Raw genomic sequence first — 8611 nt, forward strand, 5'->3', positions numbered from 1 at the left:
CAGGAATGAGACTGTCAGATCAAAGGTTATGAACAGTTTAGTGACTTTTCTTATCTAATTCCTGATTGTTTCTGTTTGGTTAATTCACATTTTTCTCAGTCTGTGTGCCTGTCTTCTCACACCCCCTTCAATATTTATTATTTCTGTTTATCATCTTTGCCAATTTAATGGGTATGAGGTAAAACCCTTGTGATTTTTTTTTTAATCTGAATTTTGTTTTCTGATTGTTTTATCTCCTGGAAACCTTTCCCACCCATAGTAGCCTAGGGGACACAGAGCAACTTGAACTCTTCATAAGTAATCATTTACCATAGCTTTATTTGTCTTTCAATAAATAATGAACTGAGCTAGAGGGCTGGTGTGTTCCCAAAGCTCTACTCAATTTTGTGGTTTCCTTCAGAAACATCCTCTATTTTTGGATGCTTTTCACGTACACACAGAGAAATCCTTATCTCCCCATGAGTCTGTCCAAGAGTGTAAGTAACCTGACCCCCTCAAAGGTATGTGACCTTTTCTCATTTCATTAATATTGTCCCATGGAACATTTTGTCAGACCCATTTCCCGTAGTGTGATCTTGATGTCCAATTCATCAGCAAAGTTGTTTTCTACTATTATCAGTCCTTCTCCAGTTACTGCTTCCCAACAATTGCTTCTTCATTGTCCTCTCCTCCACTGTCATGCTGTTTCTTTGCTCTTCTCCTGCTGCATTCTTTTCACAATAAGTTTCATTTTTTTTAGTCATAGTTGCTCCTCCTCTCCTCCTGATCCTGATTGACCTCTTTCTCATTACTGTTGATGTCCCAAGCTCTTTTTGGATGTTTAAATGCTTCATCCATTGCTTCTCCTCCTGAGAAGATAACATTTGCTTAAGACCAGGGATTCTTTACCTGCAGTCTATGAACTATTTTAAAATTATTTTGATAGCTATGTTACAATATAATTCGTTTCCATTATAATCCTCTATATTTTATTTCATGTATTCAAAACATGATTCTGAGAAGATGTTCCTCAGCTTCACCAAACTGACAACCAGAGGGTCAAGGACACATAAAAAAGTTAAGAATCTTTCGTTCAAGAGAGGATACTAGACCACTGGCCAACCTGGTAATAACCATTTCACACCCAGAGCCAAAAGACTCATGGCTTTTTGACATTTTCCATATCTTTTACCCTTGAGGTTAAGATGTCTCTGGTCTCTGAATAATTTTAAGCTTTCTGCTAGTTCTAGCCAAGTCCTCCCCATCCTAGACAACGCCCCCCCCAATCAAAAGCACTTTCTTGAGAGGATCCCAGAGCCACATCCTATTTAATCTTGGAGACTGCACTTCCCTTTGTCCCTCGGCCAAATTAGAGGGCATGCAGCTCTTCTTCCCCTTCAATGCAGAATGTCTTAAACTGGTTAAGAATCTGCCACTGATTCTTTTTTCTGGTTATAAAGACACTATAAGAGAGTTTTCACTTGTTTTTCTGCCTTTGACCTCTCTCCAAGGGATCTGGATCAGAGTTCATTCATATAGCATGGAAGCTCCTTGAGGCCAGAGGATATTTTGTTTTTGTCTTTGTATCCCCAGAAACCTAGTACAATGTCTGGCCCATAGTAGGCATTTAATAATAAAAGTTGATTTACAGGAACTGATGCTAAATAAAATGAGCAGAACCAAGAAAACATTCTAAACAGTATTATGCCATGATCAACTGTCATGAACTTGGCTCTTTTCGACAATGAGATAATTCAAGGCAATTCCAATAGACTTGTGATGAAAAGTGCCGTCTCCAGAGAAAGATGTATGGAGAATGAATGTGGATCAAAACAGTATCCTCACCTTTTTTTTGTTGTTGTTTGTTTGTTTTTTTCCTTTCTCATTTTTTAAAATTTCTTGATCTGATTTTTCTTGTGCAGCATAATGAATGTGGAAATATATTTAGAAGAATTGCACATATTTAACCTACATGGGTTTGCTTATTGTCTTGGAGTACAGGAAGAAGAGGAGAGAGGGAGAAAAAATTGGAACGCAAGGTTTTTCAAAAGTGAATGCTGAAAACTATCTTTGCATCTATTTAGAAAAATAAAATACTATTAAAATAAATACTTGTTGAGCAGAAAGTTATGCAACTTATTCTAGAAGCTTCTCACAGATATCCAGAAATTAAAACAAAGAATCCTTGACTCTGGGCTATCCCAGATTTAAGATCCTTTGCACGTCTACATTTTACTCAAAAACCATAGTTGCTGATAATTTTAAGAGTACAAAAGGGTCCTGAGACTGAATAACTTTGAAAACTCCTGATACATTCTAATGAAAGAGACTGCACACATAGAGCAATGGTGGCCAAGGATGAATGTTTTGGTTCCAATAGTTACAAGGATAGTGAATGGAAGAATAGAGGTGTAGATTGACAGACCATGTCCAGTAGCAATGATTTGATTATGGTTCTGAAACCAGACAAGGAGGGAAAGGTCATTGTGGGTCCCCAACGTGGCTGGTGATAAGATGCCCAGGGAGCGAAGTGAAGTGCGACTAGAGCTGGACGTGTATGTGACTGAGGCAATCACCAATCTAGCCAGTGGGATTCCATTAGAGTTTCTGGTACCAAAGAGTTAAATTCTCTGGAGCATTATTTCTGATCTAGGCAGGGTGCAAGTAAATCGCAAGGAAGTATATGGCCATACACAATCAGCAATAGTACATGTATAATACTATACATTATTGAACAGTGAGGTTGTACGGGGCCTGGAGTCAGGAAGACTCATCTTCCTGAGTTCAAATCTGACCTCAGATCCTTCTTAACTATGTGACCCTAGGCAAGTCATCTTACTCTGTCTCAGTTTCCTCATTTATAAAATGATCTGGAGAAGGCAATGGCAAACCACTTCAGTATCTATACCATGAAACCCTCACATGAGGTCACAGAGTTGAATATGACTGAAATGGCAACAAGAACAACAACATGTATATGTCAATGTGATATAATGCATCCACAATGGCACATTGCATAGTAGAACACATTTTATTAGTTCGTTTATAACAATATATGCATATGTTTTTGTTTTTCTTCCCGGGTTATTTTTACCTTCTGAATCCAATTCTCCCTGTGCAACAAGAGAACTGTTCGGTTCTGCAAACATATATTGTATCTAGGATATACTGCAACATATCTAACATATATAGGACTGCTTGCCATCTAGGGGAGGGGGTGGAGGGAGAGAGGGGAAAAATCGGAACAGAAGTGAATGCAAGGGATAATGTTGTAAAAAAAAAAAAATTACCCAGGCATGGGTTCTGTCAATATAAAGTTATTATAAAATAAAATAAAATATTAAAATAAATAAATAAATGAATGAATTTTAAAAAAAAAGAATGGAAAAAAATAAAACAAAAAAAACAATATATGCATATGTATATTATAAATACATGCAAAGCATATACGATAGGCTATATCAATGCTCATCATCTAATTTTATGGGTTTGTCCTTTCTCCATTGTTCCCAAAGAATCCTAAGTAAGTTGGACCCTGCCTGACCCTTCTGCTGGGATTCCCTAAGCTTGGGCTATATATCAATCTACAAAGACTGGTTATCCCACGATCCCAAACCTGAGCTTGTGGATGATTCAGGATGACGATTTAGGGCTGGCAATAGCCAGGATTATATATTACAAGAAAGGAAGCAAATTGAATTGAGCAGCCAGAATATCAAGGAGGATGTACTGAGTTCTGTGATGTGGATAGACTTTCACAGTGGAAGTCCTCATCATATTGGAGTAGAAAGAATTATGAGTCATTGAAAGTTAGGGAATGTGGAAGGGCAGAAGCTCTCTTCTTTCATATGCAGATACCAGGTACACAAAAGTCTCTTTGTTTTGTACATCCTTGAAGGCTTTGCACTGGAGATGTGGTATATGGTGGTCTCCCCCTCCCAAAAATATATAAAAGCACTCCGCTCAGGGGGGAGAGTGCTTTGTGCGCTCTGACTATTCTGCCACACCACAAAGGCTGATATTAGCAACAACTCAAAGAAGGATGAGGTAAGGTCTTGGTACTCAATGCAACCAGAGCTGAGATTCAGCAATACTAAGTGATTTGTCTTAGGTCACACAGCTAGTAAGTATCAGAAATAAGCTTCAGACTTTGAGATTATAAGTCCAACATTTTATCCATTATGCCAGTTGCTCTTAAAGTGTGATCCAGAGAATTCTGGGTGTCTCTGAAACCCTTTCAAAGGATCTGCAAATTTCAAATTAGTTTTTTATTTTTAATATTGTATTTTAAATATGGTTAATATTTCTAATATCTCTAAATATAACGTACATAAACAAAAACTCTTTGGACAGATCTTCAATAATTTTTTACAGTATACTGAGAACAAAAGTTTGAGAACTACTGCATGATGCCGTGGTGCTTCTGACACTCACTTTGGTCTTAATCCCAACACTCATTCCGACTTAGAAGGATTCTTTTCTCAGAGCCTGCTTAGCACAGTGTCCATTTCTCTTTTCTTCCTGTTCACTGAGTATGATTAAGTCCCCAAAAGGTAATAAGTAGTTGTGCTGTACTTTCTTTACAGGTTCCCAAACATTCTCTAGAACTATTTTATAGGGTGGAAAGTTGCCAAGTCTTTCAACTACTTGACATGGGATGAAATTCCAATGATTAGACACCATCTGTGTTCTTTGGATACCAATGTCTCTAAATAGAACTCTAATATTTTGTTGAAAACCTTGACAATGAAACTTTGCCTTGTGTCATCTTGTACTATTGTACTATCAGGGCTTTTCTGAACTGAGGTAATACTTGGTGGGAAGCCTCTTCTAATATTTTCTTGGCTAAGAAAAAGATCTAACTTTTCATTGAAATTTTCCTGAGTCTTTTCTCCTGTTCTCCTGTTCATTCAAAGTCTTCCAAAGGATGATGATGATGTCATCTGAGAGGTACCATTTTTCACTGGTACCTCTAGGTAGGTAGGTACATTTCACATTTCATAGCCCCCTGAATCTTGCTGACCCCAAGTCAGCCATCCAGTCATCTCACCAAAATACTCTTAACTTACCAACTTTCTTCTCGAAGCCTTCTGAGATTCTAAATCATAAGGTTCATAATCATACTTCCTCACCCCCCACTGCAAACATTTTTAAGTATGGTATAAAATTCGGTTTCTTAAACTGTAGGTAGCACTCCCATATGGAATCTTATAACTGAAAATGAGCTTGCAAAATCATGATTTATTTTCAGTTAATGTTTATGCCAATTCATGCCAATTTAATATACCTATATGTCCAGGATCACATAAAAATTTCTCAGACAAAAAAGGGTTGCAAGCAGAAAAAGGTTAAGAAGCCCTGGTATAAAGATATTGCTATCATTGCAAGTATACCTCTAGTGAATAAGGGATCTGAAGTTACAAACAATAATAACAATACAGTTATTAATAACTGTATGAAAGACCACTCCAAATCATGAATGGTAAGAGAGGATTTTATATTTGATGATGGAAATTATAATAATAGGGAACACAAGAGTAGGGTGGTGAAATGGTCAGACTTGCCCTTTAGGAAAATCTATCTTTGACAGCAAAGTAAAGGATGGATTGAAGTGGGGGGAAACTTGTGGCGGGCAGAACCGCCTTCCCCCCAGCATTGCAATAGTTCAGGAATGAAATGATGAAGACCTGTACCAGGGTGCCAACTATGTCAGAGGAGGGAAGTGGGTATATTCAAGAGATGCTGGAGAGGTAAAATTGATAACATTTGTCAACAGATTGGATCTAGGGGATAAGTATGAGTGAGGACTCAGGATAACATAGAGATTGTGAGCCTGGGTGACTAGAAAGATAGTAATGCCCTCTTCCCCATTGGAAGAGGGGGAAATGGGAGTGGAAAGATAGTGATTTTGGTTTTAGACATGTTGAGTTTGAGATGCTTCCACCGAACTTTGTGCTGTTCAGCATATTCAGCAATGACTGATTGAAATACTTAGGTTGCTACTGATATTCTTGATTTTTTAAAAATTTTTTTAGATTTATTGAACTAAATACAAAATAAGAAAAAACAGAATAGAAAAAAGAAAGACAGAAAAGGAAAATTAGAAAACATTGTCATTTGTCCATCAGAACATCAGGGAGGATTCAAAATATATAACAAGAACTTTCCATTTCAGGAAAGCCTATATAATAATAGAAGAAATTATACTGAGTGTCCATCTTTTCATTTAGGTGATTCTTTTGTTCTGAGCACTTTTTACTTATTCTTTTTCCCCCTTTCATCCCTCTCACCTCTCCCAAGCAGGCTATAGTTAAGCTCAGATATAATTACACACACACACACACACACACACACACACACACACACACATACACACACATAGACATATAGACATTCACCCACCCACAGACCCATATGCATATGTCTATATACATACATACATAGGACCTACATGCATATATGCCCACAGATACTCAGATACATTATATATGCATTTACCCATATGTAAATGTGCATCTAAAACACTAATAATATGGATGACATATAATGCAGATTTCTCTCTTGATTGAATCTTTGATTTTGTTTGACTTTCTAAGATCAATAATTACTAGCCATACTTTTTTTTGGTTAATTCTACTCCTGATCCTTGTACTGTTTGTGTATACCTCTTGTTTCCTCTACTTGTTAAGTCTGCTTTAATTCTGCTCCTTAACTTGCCTTGCTATTACTTAATCTCCCCCTACCCATGCATCCCTCTCTTGTCTTCTTCTCCTACCCTTTGCTTCCCCTTCCGTCCATCCCTTCCCCCTTATTTCTTTATAGATTTTGAAGGGTACTCTACCCTTCATAGTATATATGTAGTTGCCTATTTAATCCATTCCTAACATGAGTAGATTTTTAGAACTATGAACCCTCCTCCCCCCTCTAATGCCTCAGTCTATTCTTCCTCTGTATCTCATTTGTATGACCTAATTACTATTTTTACCTTTTCCTATGTGGTTTTCCTTTTTAGAGTCAGATCATACTCAACTCTGCCCCAACCTTTCTTTTGAGCTATCCAATTGTTGATGTCAATCTTAAACATACCATATGCATTTCCACGTTAAAAAAAAAATAAAAACAATTTCTCCACATTGAGTTCCTTGAAGTTGATTTTTGATATTGGCTCTTATATGTTAAATTTTCTATTGAATTTGCTTTTGGTTGAAAGAAAGTCCAAAAATTTGCAAATTTGTTGAAGGTCCATTTTTTCCCATTCAATATTGTGGATAATGTTGCTGGATATGATATTTTTGGTGACAGCCCTAGTTCTTTTGATTGCTGGTATATATGATTCTCGGACCTGTGGTCTTTTGTTGTGGCTGCTGATAAATTCTCTATAATTCTAATTGTAGCTCCAGCATATTTGAATTTTTTTTTGGTTTCTTGCAAAAATTTCTCTTTGATCTAAGGTTTTTGAAATTTGGCAATAATATTCCTATGTATTTCCCACAAAGGATTTCTTTGAGGTGGTGATCAGTGAACTTTTTCTATTTCTACTTTCCCCTCATGTTTTATCACTCCAAGACAATTTACTTAAATTATTTCTTGCATTATTGTGTCAAGGTTTTTCTTTTCAATTATTCTTATATTTTCTCTTCTTGATCTGTTCTCCAGATCTGTTATTTTTCTTATAAGATGTTTCACATTCTGTTTTATTTTTTTCATTCTTTAGATTTTCTTTTGTTATTTCTTGATCTCTTATAACTTCACTGGCTTTTTCTTGTGCAATTCTAATTTTCAAAGGTTTATTTTCTTTTTTAAGACTTTGTATCTCCTTTTCCAGTTGGTTAACTTTTTTTCATAATCTTCTTGTTTTTCTTGGATGGTAATTTTTCCCCCTCATTGTCTCTCATTTAATTTTTAAATTCTTTTTTGAGTTGTTCTGTAAATTCTCTCTGGGCAGGGAGCCATTTAACATTAGTCTTTGGAGTGGAAGAAGCTTTTTTTTTTTTTTTTTTACTTCAGTGTCCTCCTCTGAAGATGAACCCTGGTCTTTCCAATTTCCATAATAAGTTTCTATGGTTGCAGTCTTTCTTTTTTGCCCATTTTTTTAAATGAGTTGTAAGCACCTCTAATCATGGGCTGGGGGAGGATGGTTCCTCTAGCTTCATTTCACCTCTCCCCTCTGACTTAGAACCCCAAACCAAAACCTCCACTCTAATGCAAGTGCCTGCAGTCAGCAGTGTCCCTGCCCCCACTGCTTCAGCACTCACCCCATGTGCTCCTTCCTTCTTGCCCAGGGCCATGTTTCTGCAGCACAGCTGAGGCTGGGGTTCCTCATCAGCAGTTTCCCTAAATCTTCCTGCACTGAGAAATCTGACTCCTCATATTGTCTGGGAAGTAAAAAATTTCTGTGATTTGGGCTGAGGCTCCAGTAAAACCCAGCTAACCCCAAGGATCCCCACTTGTTATTTATGTGGTACTAACCTAGAGATGTTTGCACTTCATTATGGTTATTCCCTGGCCTGGAGTCTTATCAGCTTGTGCCAGGAAGACCCCTGTTCTGTCCCTTCTTCTTTGTGTTTCACCAGTGTATGTTTGCCCTGAGACATAAATTTGTTCTGTTTGTGGAGGAAATCTGGAGAGCTTG

Source organism: Antechinus flavipes, chromosome X (genome assembly GCF_016432865.1).
Source record: "Antechinus flavipes isolate AdamAnt ecotype Samford, QLD, Australia chromosome X, AdamAnt_v2, whole genome shotgun sequence".
Classification (NCBI taxonomy): Eukaryota; Metazoa; Chordata; class Mammalia; order Dasyuromorphia; family Dasyuridae; genus Antechinus; species Antechinus flavipes.